This window comes from Adiantum capillus-veneris, chromosome 4 (genome assembly GCF_014529385.1).
Source record: "Adiantum capillus-veneris isolate H3 chromosome 4, ASM1452938v2, whole genome shotgun sequence".
Classification (NCBI taxonomy): domain Eukaryota; kingdom Viridiplantae; phylum Streptophyta; class Polypodiopsida; order Polypodiales; family Pteridaceae; genus Adiantum; species Adiantum capillus-veneris.
The window spans coordinates 92,026,826-92,042,634 of NC_140934.1; the positions used below are offsets into that span (position 1 = coordinate 92,026,826).

The 15,809-nt window shown below is 40.7% G+C and overlaps 1 pseudogene; it reads right to left on the reverse strand.

Moving 5' to 3' along the window:
• Nucleotides 1-990: 990 nt before the first annotated feature.
• Nucleotides 991-5,835, reverse strand: LOC147459594 (uncharacterized; annotated as a pseudogene).
• Between the last annotated feature and the right edge of the window lie 9,974 nt (nt 5,836-15,809).

The following is a 15,809-nucleotide window of genomic DNA, read 5'->3' on the forward strand; positions in this document are numbered from 1 at the left end:
CTATCAAGAGATTGTGTCATGCATCACCTTTAAAAATGCAATAGACTATACATGTAGAAAGAGAGTATTAATAGTTTCCTACTTTGAAGAGAAGATAGCCTTGTAAGAATACAAGCGATGTTTCTTTGGCCACATCAACATGCGCGTCACATACTAATAGTTTCAAAAGTTCCTAAGTTTTTACACACACACACAAAGAGAGAACAAAAAGTGAATTTCAATGTAAGACATCGTGGATTGCACATATTGGTCACAAAGAAACATCAAGAGAGAGAGAGAGAGAGAGAGAACAAAAAGTGAATTTCAATGTAAGACATCTTGGATTGTACATATTGGTTACAAAGAAACATTAAGACATGATAAGATTGGGGAGACCTAATGGTTATAAAAATAAAATTATAAAGTCCACATCCGGTGATCTACCATAAATAAAGGTAGAAGAGTCAATTTCACTTACATATTCAAGAACCTTCATGCATTAGTGCTACAAAAGCTACTACATCAATAGAATAAGAAAACAAAACACGTCCTCTACATGTACAAAAACTCAAAGTCACTTAAACATACATGCATTAGTGAAACAAAATCCAAGTTTAGCTTAAACTCATCAGCTCTTTACTCAAAACATCATTGTCAATAACTATTTGGTGTAATTGTACATATGTTTGAGAGTGGAAACATCCACATTGACAGTGATAAGATTTTTGTAGAGTGAAGCATTTTGAGCCTAGACCGTTCCTCATTAAAGATATGGGAAAGGAGTGATGACTCCTCTACTTTGTCTTATGCTCCATATTCCCCCACTTCTTCTTGCCTTCTACTCATGCTCTAGATTTCCTCATCACCTCTAAGGACACCATATGATCTAAGTGTATGCAGTTATTTTGCACCTTTTTGCTCGCATGCAGTTTCCCTTGTCGTTAGCCAAGATTGAAGCCTCTGATTCAACAAGCTTTTCCATTTTCCATGGAATTAGTTAGCTTCTTGCAATTAGATAAAGAAGAAGACCTGATGTTGTTGATGACGATGAATAGCATGGTCATCATGAGAATAGAGCCAATCTTCTAGTTCTTGTGCAAAAGAACTCGCCCTGCTAGGGGTTTCTAATCACCGAGCGAAAAAAAGTGAGCGAAAACAAATTTCGAGCAAATTTGGGGACAACTTGATGCAAGAACAACAATGGTGAAAGAAAATAATTATGTCATGCATGTTGTTTTCACGACCACAAATATGAGAATTGATGGACGAAAATCTAGATTTTGAAAATTGAATACTTTGGTTACAGGCAATCTCTTTATACTAGAGACATAATGCAATTCTAGGTGACATATCTTCTCTCAAAAAAGTCCCCCAAAAATTTGGCACTTGGATTTTGTTAAAAAGTCAACACAACCTTGTAAGCCTACAATGCTATCAATTTGGGAACCTCCTAAGGCCTGAAACAACTTGGCTTTTGTAAGTGCTTCTTGATGCACAAACTCTAGGCTCTAAAAAACATAAATTAGTTGTGCTTGCAAGGCATGTATGTAACACGTTTGCTATTGTGTCGCTGAAAATCCACACATAAGCACCAATAGAAGTCTGTAAGCATGTTAATACTTAACTCCTTTCTCTATTGAATGAATTGTACTAATATGAAACACATGTGATGCATTAGGAGCCACAATTACCTCCCTTACCAATTTGGTTGTGTCATAGTTCTTCCCTTTGCCATAGTTGTACTAATAGTGGGAGGTTTTTAATGAGGTCAATGACACTTGTCCATGAACGTGCATGTGTAGTCGTTAGTCTCCTCTTTAATCACTATAGGTGACACTTTTGAGCCAATAGCACCCGACAACAACTTAGAGATGACACCTACCTTGTAGAACTGTGAGACTTCTTTGTCAAGGGCATACATATGATTACCAATATCGTGTTCCTCATGTTCCAGCTTCACATTTTCTCCAGACAATGTCAGAGGACATAGAAAAAATATCCATCTTGAATATCGAAAAGATGTTTAAGTGTGTCAACCTTAACCTGTGTAACTGACTGAAAAAAAAAGAACTAGTTTTTGACCCCATTGAGGTCCATAAATGGAAATGTGCTAGAGCATTGTTTGCAAAAGATAGAACAAGCTTTCTTGGAATATGATAAGGTAACGTGTATATAACAGGCCGAATAGAGAGCGTATAGAAAGATGATATTTACCTTAAATTCTTTTAGCAAATTCAAATAATGTACAAGTCAAAGCATAGTGAGATCTTTTTCAATGCCATACATGCCATTAGCGACATCTTAATTTGTGATGACAATAAAAAATATTCCCAAATCACTGCTCTTGAAAGAGCGTCTTCAAAAAATTATGTTGTTAGCACCAACAATGGCATGGAAAACGCAATCGAAGCCCGTTTTAAAATTTCTCATTTACTCACTTACTCTCACGCCATGGAGGACACACCGAAAGCCTATGTGAAGTTCTGAATGTCTGGGTCCGTCTTTACGAGACCAATATGTTTGGCTAAGTTTTAGTCATTTCCAACGCTCACTACCATGAGGTGCCACTTTGATGTTACTCGTCGGCGCTCGTCGTCTGCCATTGCTTGTTGTCTACTCCGTCGGATTGTCGTCAATTCCAAGATCTGTTGTGCCATCGTCTATCGTCGAGCACAACCAAAGTAAGGCGCCTTGTCATCGTTTGAGTCACAGGACCAATATGTACGCCTAAGTTTTAGTCCTTGCCGGTGCTCACTACCATGAGGTGCCGCTTCGATTTTACTTGCCGACGCTCGTCTTCCGCTATTGTTTGTCATCTACTCCGTTGAATTGTCGTCAGTTGTCCAAGTTGTGTTGTGCCATCGAACACAACTAAAGCATGGCGCCTCGTCATTGTTTGCAAGGTATGCAATGAAATGCTGCTCACAATAGCCAGCACTGGCTCCAGCTCCCTTCACTTATTAGTATCGCCGTGTATAGCATGGGACTCATCGTTGTTTGACAATGAGGTATGCAATGAAATGCTGCTCAAAATAGCCAACACTGGCTTCGGATCCATTTAACGTGAAGGACTACATCCCTGTGTTGGCAGCATTGGACATTCAATTGAGGTCAAGCCACTCGCACGAAGCTGCTTGGATTGAGTAGCCGTCGTGTATAGCATGGGACTGGTTTGTTGCTGCAACCAGTCCGCGCCGACGCGGACTGGTTGCAGCAACAAACCAGTCCCATGCTATACACGACGACGCTCACTAAGTGAAGGAGCGCTGACTGTTTGGTCTTTACTTTTTTTAAACATTATCATTCTATTTTAAAGTTTCTGATCGAAATAATGCTCAAGTAATTGAATTTGTGGGTGTTCGAACTTCGTATGAGTGAGTGAGTGTGTGTGTGTGTGTGTGTGTGTGTGAGTGAGTGTGAGAGAGAGAGAGAGAGAGAGAGAGGAGACTCGTGAATATCTGAGTGAGAGAAAGCCATGTCGAATGTGATATTTATTGTGCATAAGTAAGCAAAATTGTGTGTTTTTCTTTGATTCTTTGCGCTCAACTGAGAGGACGTGAGAGGGTGAGAGAGCTCCATGGATTTATGCTTTCATTAAGTTGCATCAATTAACACAATACTAACACATGGTTTGTTCTTCAGTCAGATAACAAGAATTTCAAGGTCACTAAGGAGCTTTTAGTTTCCAGTACAATGGTTTACGTTTTCTTAATTTTCAACAAACCTATTTTATCTTATTATCTATGTGCTCCATGACAAAAAATGCCCCTGGCTTGGAGTCGATGCCGGACATGTGCCAAAATTGTCCCACGGTTCCAACACCGATGGCAAGCGGGGTGGTGGGGGGGCTTTTTTTTGTTCATTGAAATAAAGAGGCTAGGGCATTTTTCATGTAAAATAAATGAAGGGATTGGAGCATTTTTTTGTCATGGAAATGAAGGGGTTGCAATATTTTGTTTTCTTGACGTAATTGCTATTATTTTATCTGCTATTTTTTATGAAATTGAGTAGTGAAAATATGTAGAATACAAATCTCATAAGTAAGGGTGCAATGATTGAAGGGGTTGTTTATTTATTTATTTATTTTACTTTGATGTAGTCATGCAATTGGGAGAGCCTTTCATAGAGAAGGAGAAGGCTCTCTGGTTCATGATATTCTTTGTAGGGATCAAGTGAGCTTTGTGTCAATCACAGAGGGTCTTGATGATGATGATCTTCACGGTAATGAGAGCAAGAGAACATATATTGGCTTGTGGTCAATGAATGAAGTGGATGCTCACACAGCTAGGCAAGAGGCAGCCTTGCAATATTATTGGTTTCATTCCATATCACCCGTGAGGTTGGGGCATATTTGCTTTCTAGAAAAAGGAACAGTTTAAAATTATGAATGGTCTTTATTATAAGTATTCAGGCCGTGTTGGGAAGGTATTTAACTGCCTTTCTGGTGTTTTTTAAATAAATCGTAAGCACATTGTGCTTTGATAGATTCTCAACATTGTTGACCCACGGATTTGCTCGACTATTTTGTTGCTCGATAATACTCGCTCGCCAATTTGTATTACTCGCACTGCTAATTTGAAGGAGAAGCTCTAATTGTTCCCGCATCATTTCACGTAACACAATGACATGGTCAAAAGGGAGGATCGTCAGAGCCGGCAAGTGCTACAGCTATGCAAAATCCAACCATCTAAGCAATCCTTGTGAAATATGTGTCTGCATTTAGGAAGCTCTCTCACTTCTTGATCCCCTTGGAACTCACATAAGTAGATGGCAATGATTGAAGAATGTTTCCTTACAATTATTTAATGTTTCCATTTGTTGCGGTGTCGACGACGACAACAACATTTGCAGTTCTATTTGCGACATGATTGTCAATGATTTCATGTTTGCTATGCTTTTGCTTTCATGCAAAGTCCAATGCCTTCGGCATTGAAGCACTTGATGCTAATGGTTTGCAAGGCTAGTGACAGTGATGGCAATGATGGAGCCATTGCTAATCACGTTGTGGGATGCAATGCCAGTGATGGCCAATGCAGAGGTGCACAACAACATCAAGGTCCTGCATTTTAACCTATTTTATTGACATTGTTTCCCAAGATGATGACCTTGACAATGAGGATGATGATGATGATGAGGATGGAAGCTCTCCATTAAAGCTCTTGTAGAGCACCACAAGCAGCATAGGTTCCGACAGCTTTTGAAAATGCACTTGGAACTCACATAGGCACATGGCACACTCTATGCAATGATTGAAGCATGCTTCCTTGCAATTATTGAATGCTACCATTTGTTGCGGTGTTGATGATGGCGATAAAAACATTTGCAGCTCCATTTGCAACATGATTGTCATCAATTTAATTTGCTCATGATTTCGCTTTCGTGCAGAGTCCATTTCCTTTGACATTGAAGCACTTAATACTGATGGCGATGGAAACATTGATGGAGTCATTGCTAATTAGGTTGTGGCATGCAATGCCCGGAAATGGCCAATGTAGAGGTGTGACAACAACATCGAGGTCCTGCATTTCAACCTGTTTGCTTGACACTATTGCCCAACATGATGGCCTTGACAATGAGGATGATGATGATGAGGATGGAAGCTCTCTATCAAAGCTTATGTAGAGCACCATGGGCAGCCCATGCTCGAATAACTTCTGCAAATGCAATATGGAAAGGGGGAGACAATAGTTGAATGGTGTGTGGAGGTGAGGATTAAAATACAAAAGAATGGAGGATGGATGTGCAGGTGGGTCTAACAAGTTGTTCTTCTATGAAGAAATTATGCCAAACCATTGTATAATGGAGGTGAATATATCCTTCAATGCTTCCAGGATAGAACTGCTGACAAGTAGCCATGGCAGAAACCTACACAGAGAATGGGAAAGCCCATCGTGAGCATGTGTGTGTGTGTGTAGCTATTAAACTAAATAAATAACACACCAATTGAACAAGATGTTCAAAAAGACGACTGGCTAAAGATGTCAAGGCAAAGATATGTACAGAAACAATTCAGTCTTTGAATCAAAACTGTACAATATAGTAAGAATGAAGTATCATTCCAAAGGAATTTGTACAAAGGTATAAAAAACTATCCCAATTGCAGCATCAAATGCTTCCAAAGTCGAATTGTAGCAAGTTAAACCTCTGTAAGCCAAGATAGAATTCTCACCTGCATCCATATAGTCAAGACAACAGATATGTTAGACTTGGCTACGTATGGCAGGCTTCAAAGAATCTATCAGTTGTTATCCATGTCAAACTTAAAAAAATTTAGACTAGCTATTGTCCTGCATATTTAAAATCTCGAGGATTTTACATCATTTTTTTCGAGTTACTCATATACTTAGCACTAATAATGTGCAAAATGTCAACTAATCCATATCATTTGTAAAAAGCTTAGTTAAGTAGTTTTATCCTGAAAATGTGTTCCGATGTCGAGCCCTTCAAGGCCAAAAACAACTAGGATTATCATTTGACCAAGCTAGCCTTATCCAGAGACTAGGTAAAAACCAGAAGAGTGTTTTATAGATCACGCCCGCCAGATCAGAATCTGTAATAGGCATGTTTACCCAACAGCATATATTAAAGTATCCAAACAAAATAATCATTAGTAGCAGTTTAATTGTCCAAGTATTTCCAGCACTGTCTTTTTTCCATTTCGGTAGTAAAACCAGTAGTGCTACCAAGCTTTCAACATTAGATTAACTAAGGTTATCAAATACCCGAATAAAAACCTGATGCCACTAACTTAACCAATAATATGCAACAGGTAATGCAATTTTTTACATTCCTATGATCAATTTCCTTTGAGACTACAGTAAGAGTTGAACCATCAGTTCAGAGAAATAAAAGCCAGGGAAGTCACAGCCAGGGTCATAGTAACATTATATCTTATAGGTCCGAATTATAGTCCACTCCCCTCAACCAGTCAAAAACAGAGCAGTAGATCAAAGTAGGATCCAGTATGCAATACTCAAGAAAGCAACCATAAAGTAAGCTCGAGTTACTGCCAAAAATTAAAATATCGAGCAATACTTGTATCGGGAATCTATTTGTATCTGCTATACTTCAGCCCAGTAGCAGAGGATCAATCAGTACCAAAAAAAGAAGCCAAAACACCATCATATACTGATGTGAACCAATCTGAAAAAAACCAGTGTACCCTTTTGCAATGTTCCTTTAGATTAAGCCTGCATATGTAACTTCCAAGTATGACCAGCTAGTCCAGGCCCATTACACATAACTAACAGGTAGAGAGGCTAAACTGCATTCCATATTGATGTGGTCATAACTGTACCAAAAAATGGCAGCCAAAACACAACCTGAAGATGTGTATAGTGTCAAACCAAATACGGCTAGCACCCAAGTTTAAGCTGAGGACACAAGGTTTGTGCAAAAAATCAGTTAGACCAAGCCAGATCTTTTTTTTTTGCAATTTTTTTTATTAGTTTTATCAGAATGTGGCAGCATTTCAGTAACCAAAACAAACCATGCATAGCCAGCACCACCACCAGGCAATCGGCCCATATGCTCACCATTTGGTTCTTTTAAAATAGTGTTAGATTTCATATTCCAGCTCAGTAGTAGCAGAGGATCAGTCAAGAAGCCAAACAACAATCTATACTGATGTGAAATATACCAGAATTATACCAGAAATTTGAGACCAAAAAAACGAGCTGGTGGCCAGTAACCAAGCAGGGAAAGTCAGTCAGTGGGAAAAATTTTACAGATTTCTACATTCAGTGAGCAGAACTGGAAGCCAGCAAGAAAATAATCAAATTCTTTCACTATGCCAAGGTAAGAAAACCTGTCATCACCAGCACCATCACCAGAGTTTATGCATAACCAGCACCATCACCAAGTTTCAGTCAGTACCAGATAAGGAAGCCCAAACCAGTACCATCACTAGAGTTAATGCATACCCAACATCATTACTAGTTATTTAATGTCAACTTTTATGCAATCAGTACCAGTCAAGCATCCAAAGAAAAAGCTCCTTTGCCAATGTGAGAAGATAAAAGAATCCAAAAAAGACCAGTTTTTCAATAAGGTTCTTATTAAATTCCTGTTTTATTGTCAGATATCAGAGCATGGATTTGAGTTTATGAGATTTAACGAAACCTGTGAGCAGTCGCCATGCCAAGTAAATTTCCAAGCAGCTAAGGAAGACCAAGCCTAAGTGAGGGGAGAAAACACCCTCACCTTTTGTAGTGGAGGAGGCAGGGATGCACTCCGACAGATGCTCATTAGAGGTGGTGCCGTGGCCGCCTAGCCTTGATGAATATAGGCAGGCAACTTTACATCAGAGCAGGGCAGTGATACAATATGAAAGTCGCAACACCATGATAAAAACCTAAGACAGTGAAAGCCACCCAGGTTTTTGAGGGGCTAGACATTAGGTTTCTAGCTTTAAAAACTAAAACTGGTAGGAGGTAGATTAGGGGATAGTATCCATAGGGTAGCCAACACAAGATGTTGGGAAGGCTTTAATTTTATGGTAAACTCTAATATCAACCAATGTGATAACAAATCAAGCATTTGTACAGCACATGGTAATCCCTTATCCGGCAACAACTCAATTTAACCGCTTGAGCCAGTGATTCGGAGTATAGTCTACCACTCCCTCCAGATGAGGTGCTAGAGCCACCACAGCCCCAAGGCAGTAATTTAGCATGTAAAACATAAGGTAAAATCCCCTAAAGCCACAATAGAATATTAACCGAGCCCCATAGATGCTATCTAGGTCAGAAGTCATGACCAAGTGTGTGTGTGTGTGTGTGTGTGTGTGTAGCTATGGTCAGCTGCTATGACACTTTGTGTGTGTGTGTGTGTGTGTGTGTGTGTGTGTGTGTGTGTGTGTGTGTGTGTGTGTGTGTGAGAGAGAGAGAGAGAGAGTGCATGCACACACGTGCATGTGTATCCTGAAAGCGCCCTCAATCTCACTGCTCTATGTTACCATGCTCCAACCTCTACCATTGCTACAGTCTACGACTCTCTCTCTCTCTCTCTCTCTCTCTCTCTCTCTCTCTCTCTCTCTCTCTCTCTCTCTCTCTCTCTCTCTCTCTCTCTCTCTCTCTCTCTCTCTCTCTCTCTCGTGATGTCCCTGTGTCGTCGGGTTGCAGAACTCACTCACTGAACAATGGAGTTGCCATCGCAGGGCAAGGAGGGGGCCTCCCCCAATACATATAGTATAGATGTTACACTAAAGTAACAAGGTGACATTTGCATACTAAAACCAAAGGTTGAGAAAAACTTCTTAGTTGTGAAAAAATTATTTCATTCAAGGAGCAAATTACAATGATGTAAGGACCCATATATATATGTATATATATATATATATATATATATATATATATATATATATATATATATATATATACATATATATATATACACACACACACACACACATATATACATATCTATCTATATATATATACATATCTATATATATATATATATATATTATAAAGCTTAGAGCAAGGCTCTATGTGGGTTGCAAATCTTGCAAGCACTATCTCACTCTAGTTTCTTTTTCTCCTCAGTGCAGCTTCTTTTTCTCCTCCGTGTCCACGATGGCTGCCATCTCTCTCTCTCTCTCTCCCTCTCTCTCTCTCTCTCTCTCTCTCTCTCTCTCTCTCTCTCTCTCTCTCTCTCTCTCTCTCTCTAAGCCTCCAGAGTTCAATCTAGGTCACCTATAGAGCCTCCCTAGTGTTTCCTCCATATCCTAGGTTTCCATTCTTCCCTAGCACTTCTTCAGTTCTTTCCAAGTGCTACTTCGAAGAGGAGTCTCCCTATGAAGGCGTATATCAACATCGTACTGTCAATAACACGTACGTGATCTCTCTATCATTTTGATCATTAGCTCTCTCTCTCTCTCTCTCTCTCTCTCTCTCTCTCTCTCTCTCTCTCTCTCTCTGCTATTGCAGCAGCAGATGAACGTTAACGTCATCTCTCATGCTCTCTTCGTCTTTGAGACCTTTTCTCATGTCAACCATATTTATTTTCTACTGTCGTCATTGTGTCCATCATGTCTACTATGATCTCCATTAGTGTAAGTGTGAAATGTATGTACATGATAGGTGGGTGTGAGACATGCCATTGGTACATGCATGTGTGCACTGCCTAAATACGACGTTGGTAGTTAACAATTTTTTGTTAAAGTTGTGTGTAAACTAGGGTGGTCTACTGGTCCCAAAAGAACAGGAATGCTACCTTGAGATCAGAAGATTGAGGCCGATTTGCATTTGGTGCTGAAAAGATACACGATGATTCTTTGTTCCATGAGGTGGAGACTGTCCGTCATTTTGTGGGCCTGAAAAAACAAGGCTACTCTTTTTTGCCAATGCATTGATGTCATGTCCCTTTCCTTGGTTGATGTCCGCATGGTTTGAACCACCCCTATAATGACACCAAGGTGTTTGAGGCCAACTCCTATATGTGATACATGCAAATGGCCAAGGAAGGGGTGGCCTTCGGCTTGCTAGCTTAGAGGCATAGAAGGAGACAACAAGTATTTTCTGTTGGAGGCCAGAGAAAATAAGGAAAGGCTCATAAAAAGTGCTTCAAAGATGGAATTAAAGTTTGGAGTCACCCATATGTTGACACCAAGATGTTTGAGGCCAACTCCCATATGTGATACATGCATTTGGCCAAGGAAGGGGTGGCCTTCCAGCTTGCTAGCTTAGAGGCACAGAAGGAGACAACAAGTATTTTCTGTTGGAGGCCAGAGCAAATAAGGAAAAGCTCATAAAAAGTGCCTCAAAGATGGAATTAAAGTCTGGAGTGATATGTTTCCGAATCATAGATTGAACTCAAAAAATTTGTTGCAAAGACAATTCAACATCAACAAAAGTGATTTGGTGTGTGGATAGAACATCCCTCAAGAGGATGCAAGTTAAAAAGTGAAATAGATAAAGTAGTCATGGAAATTTTCAAACAACTCAAGCTCAAACGAGAAGTTCAAGAGGAGCTGAAGAGGATGTAATTTGACAAAAAGTGGAAGATTCAATGGAGCTCAAAGCGATGCCTTTGGGCCTCCCCAATAGCCAACAAACACAACACACTGATGTGGCTATTCATCCATCAAGGGTTTGGTATAGAGATAAGGCACTTGGAGTTGGAGTGAGTGATGGACTATGTCCTATATTCAAAGTTGGTACTAAAGTCGTCTCTCATCTTTTCTTCAGTTGCACATCAAGTTCATTTCTCCCATTGATCAGAAAAGTAGTGCTCACATCTGCCTCACGGAATTAGAAGTGCAGGATTTGCTACTTGGAAATTGTAAGAGTATGGACATTCCACTTTGAAACATCTAGAGAGAAATGCTTTTATGGTTTGTATAGGTGCATAGAAATTCTATCTTATTCTCCCATAGTTCTCAAAGCTTAGCTGTATTGTTACACCGTGATTTAGCCAAAGCAACTGTCAACCTATGTAATGATATGTATGAAGCCCCTGACCCTCACTCTTCTCAAACTGATTTATTGAGGAGTTTGAGATGGCAACAATAGAGAGCCCAGATCCTTAAAATTTAATCTTCTATGAGGCTAAGGATGAGAGACTCCATCATTTGATTTGTATTTATCTTGGGGTCATCCCATCCTGTGGGATCCATGTACTTTTTTTTAGTCTTTCTCAGTTTAAATTTACAACTCCTTCAAAAAAAGACTTCCATCTGTAATGATAGCACCATGGTGTCGGGCTTGCCTTTTGGTTTTGTGGGTTTGTTGTTGCCAAGCACTTTGTGTATAACAACTCTCCTACGGTAACAACTTCATCAGGCTCCGTCCCTGCATGGAGGGGGATGTGGTCTCCCTGCAGCTATCCGATGAAAGCCTTCTCCCTTTCTTGCTTCCCGATCGATCAATCATCTGAACATATTATAACGCTATGTCCATCTGTTGCTCATGCTCAACAACTTCCTCTAACCGTGATATACACCGTCTCTAGCTTCCTGCCTCTTTTGCTTCTGTCCATGTTACATTTGCTCATACATCACCATACATGTGCATGTAGCTTCAAATAACTTCTCCTGCCTCTTTTGCTTCTGTCCATGTTACATTTGCTCATACATCACCATACATATGCATGTAGCTTCAAATAACTTCTCCTTTTTTTGTTGTCGAAGGCAACCACTCCGTCCGAAGAAGCGGAGGGAGTCTCACTCGTTTATATTATAAAAGGAAGATAAAATCTTTATAAAACCTTCCTTTTCAATCGAAGATGACACTTGTCCACCATTGACAACTTCTATATCAACGGCTCAAAGGTGCACATTTTCTCAACCTTTCGCTATGGCCTTATGCAAGCCAAAAACAAATTGCCCTACATATATGAAAGACAATGCCTAATGAATGGCAAGAAAGAAATTTTTCATCCTTAACTTGCCATTTGGCCGTAATCAACAAGCTCTATCCAACAGTCCACATTTGCTGTCAAAATTTCCATGCTTTACAAAGTGGACTCTTTTCAACGCCAATTTGATTATTTCAGCCTTGTACGACGTTTTCTTGTGGCTGTGGCTGTGGCATAGAATCATATCTTTATTTTCTAAGAGAAGAAGATGCACATAATTTCTAAGGCTGATGACCTAAGCTTTGAGAAAACAAACACAAAAGTTGGTAAAGTGGTTTGAAATATTTGAAAGGTATGGGTTGTTTTGAAAGGGAAAATGTACAACGCGTGGGGCCAACGACGGGTCTCATAGCAGGTTTGTTTACAAGTGTGTGGTAAGACCAAAATACATTCCAATCGGTTAATCTAACCATATGACTAGAAAAAACCTCATAGTCGTACCAGCGCGAGCCGAGAGGGGGGAATATTCCCAACAAAACAAAAGCATCAGTTGCACACAAGAAGAGTCAAGTTCCATCTGGATATCTTCAAAAAGGCATGTGACTTTTTAAATCTCTCTTATAAATTTCAAACCGCGTTTAGGACCCAAAAAACCCGCATTTTCTTGACAAAGGTTACTAGAGAAGGATATGAATATTTTTCAAAGGTTTTTTTTTTTTGTGGTTTGGTTTTTTGGGTTTTTTTTTTTTTTTTTTTTGGTTTGGGGGGGGGGGGGGGGGGGGGGGGGGGGGGGGGCGGAAATTCAGAAATTACAAGGAATCAAAACAAGGTACGTTGCCAGGTATTGGGCAACATGGCAAGGCGACAGGTTGTTGAGTAGGAGGTAAGGCAAAGCGATGCAGACAAGGAGTATTGGGTGAGGCAGGGGGAGGAGGGAGGGAGTGCGTAGAGGCGGGGGGAGGAGTCCATTGTGTGAAGACATGCAGTTTTTTTTATATGCAGGGCTTTCCATTTACAGTCGCTCATACGATTGCCCGAGTGGTTACGAAAGACCACTGTACGGCGGCACTTGCTGGATGTGCATGAGTTCGAGCCATGGATTCTTCTTTTGTAAGGGTAAGAGAAATTAAGTGTGGCCAAGTCCAGAACCGGATGGACTCTCTCTAATGATTGAATCTAATATTCAGTGAGCCAGTTGGCCAATGAGGTAGGATATGAAGTACACATTTTTAAAATAGTAGGTTAGTGAGGTCAAGTGCAATGCATGGATGACTCCTTTAACAAAGACATTTAAACGGCACTCTCGCAAAAAAATCAACCTTTAGTGTATCTTGTGAGTGGGATATATTGTGCACATCCATAGCATATCTCCCGCTTGATGCATATTCGGTGTATCTTGTGTTAGCCGCTGCTAACATTCCCCCCTTCCTGATTTGGCACACGTCCTCGTGTGCCGGTGAAGCAAAACACGGTGACATGGTAGAAAGCAAGTCCATGGAAGAAATTTTAAGCTGTAAAACATAAGAACAAGTAATGAGCATCAAAGGCCAACAAGGATAAAACATGAAGTACAATGAAAAATCATGCAAAGTGAATTTTTTGCTTCTAACAAATGGATGAATCATAGTCAAAAACTAGACAACATAAAGCAAAAAAGACACTTAAACTATTGTGAAGATTAAACCACTTGAAATTTCAGTTTTATGCATGAAACACAAGCAATCAATTAAGACCCTAAGCTAATGCAAGGTCATAAACCTGCTAGCCTAAAAACTATGTGACCAATCTTAATAAATCATTCAAGTCTATCATGTCTACAGGCTATAAAAAGCTCCTAATCTATTAGTACATTGTCACAGTTTTTTTGAAGCTCATGGAAGTTTTTTTTTTCATTCATTGAAAAAAGTAAAACACAATACAAGGCTACCACCCCAAGGCAAGTCTAGCTACGACTCTCAACTCCTTGAACCCTCAAGAGGGTGTTCTAAGAATCTACTAGCCTAACAAGGCAACTGCTAACCCCTATCAGCCCAGGGCATCGGTTTAGGGCCTTGACCAAGCGAGCCAAGGTGATTCCCCTCGCCTTCCAAGTGCCAATAAGGCACTAGGACTCACATAGACACAACATAACATAGAAATTTTCTTTTCATGTGTCTAGTAGCATTTTTGCTACTTTTTCTCGACACTTTTTTTCTTCATTGTTTCATTTTTTTAGCACTTATTTATTGCTTCCAAAATGAGATGCTAATGGCAAATGGACTAAGGGACTAAAGTCTAATCATAGCCCTAAGTCATGTTAAAAAACAATGGAGTATTAAAACTATCACTAAGAGTCTAGGACTAATGAGAAATGAATCTACGTTAACCTAAGGTCAAGGCTAATTACCTATGATTAGCACACATAAAACCTAATTTTTTGATGAGTTAATATATTTTTTTTCCGAGAACAAGATCCTTCTATTAGTTAATGAAAACTGCCCATAGGGCTACAACCACCTCTGCAAGAGAGGGCTACAACAAACATGATGGGGAGACTCTCCCAATGAAAGAACAACATATATACAGTGAGGCCAGATCAAGAGATGGGAGGAGGGAAGAGCCACATAGGTAGACGCTAGTGCCATCTGAGCACACCTTGGACAATGGTGTAGAAATTCCCAGGGTGCCAGAGTCGAAGGAAAGCCTCGTGGCGCTCCCGCATGCGGTGGGAGCTGCCCTATAGTTCCTCAAGATGTCCTCTGAGAGTATGGATCAGCTCTAGCCAAAAGTCACGAACAGTCTCTGCTGGTGGCATAGAGCGATCCTCAAAAATGCAAAAACAGCGGGCCCGCCAGATGAACCAAAGTATCAGGCCACTGATGAGCTCCCAACACTCCTCTCTCTCACTGCACCACTCCTGTGGAGTAAGCTCTGTAGCGGGCTGGAGTGTAGGTCGCCCCCCCCTGTATCATTATCATCCTGCTGGTGGAAGATAGCTCAAACTGAAGTGCCGGGCCCGTGAGAGTGGACCAAGCCGCTGCCCCCTAAGTGTACTGTCTAGCCGTGGAGAGAGTAGGCATCAGCCGAAGAACTCGTAGCCACACCTGCTAGGCCGAGGGACAGTCCCAAATACAGTGATGCTGACTCTCCACCAACTGGTCACAGGCTGCACATGCAGCCGAAAGACCACTATGCACAAGCCAGCTCCCTATTGCTGTAGATCTGTGTGCAAACAGCCACTGAAACAAGGTGACGCACCTCGGCTGTCGGGAGTCCCAAAGCCTCTCCCAAAAGACTGTCAAGAACTCGACTGTGAGGCCCTCCTCCTGCAAATGACGTGCTACAGCGGGGCGGGCCTCTCTCTGTGCTGCAAGTATATGACGTCCAAGCCAAACAGTGTACTGAAAGAAGGGGACTCTTGGGTAGTCTGCAGAAGAGAAGGGGTCCCTCCAAAGCCACTCACCAGGATCCCACCGTACTCGTGCCAGTGGAAAACACTCCCAAGCCCATAGCCTCCAGTGTTGAGTCTCAAGAGTTGCTGGGTCAGGGTCTAT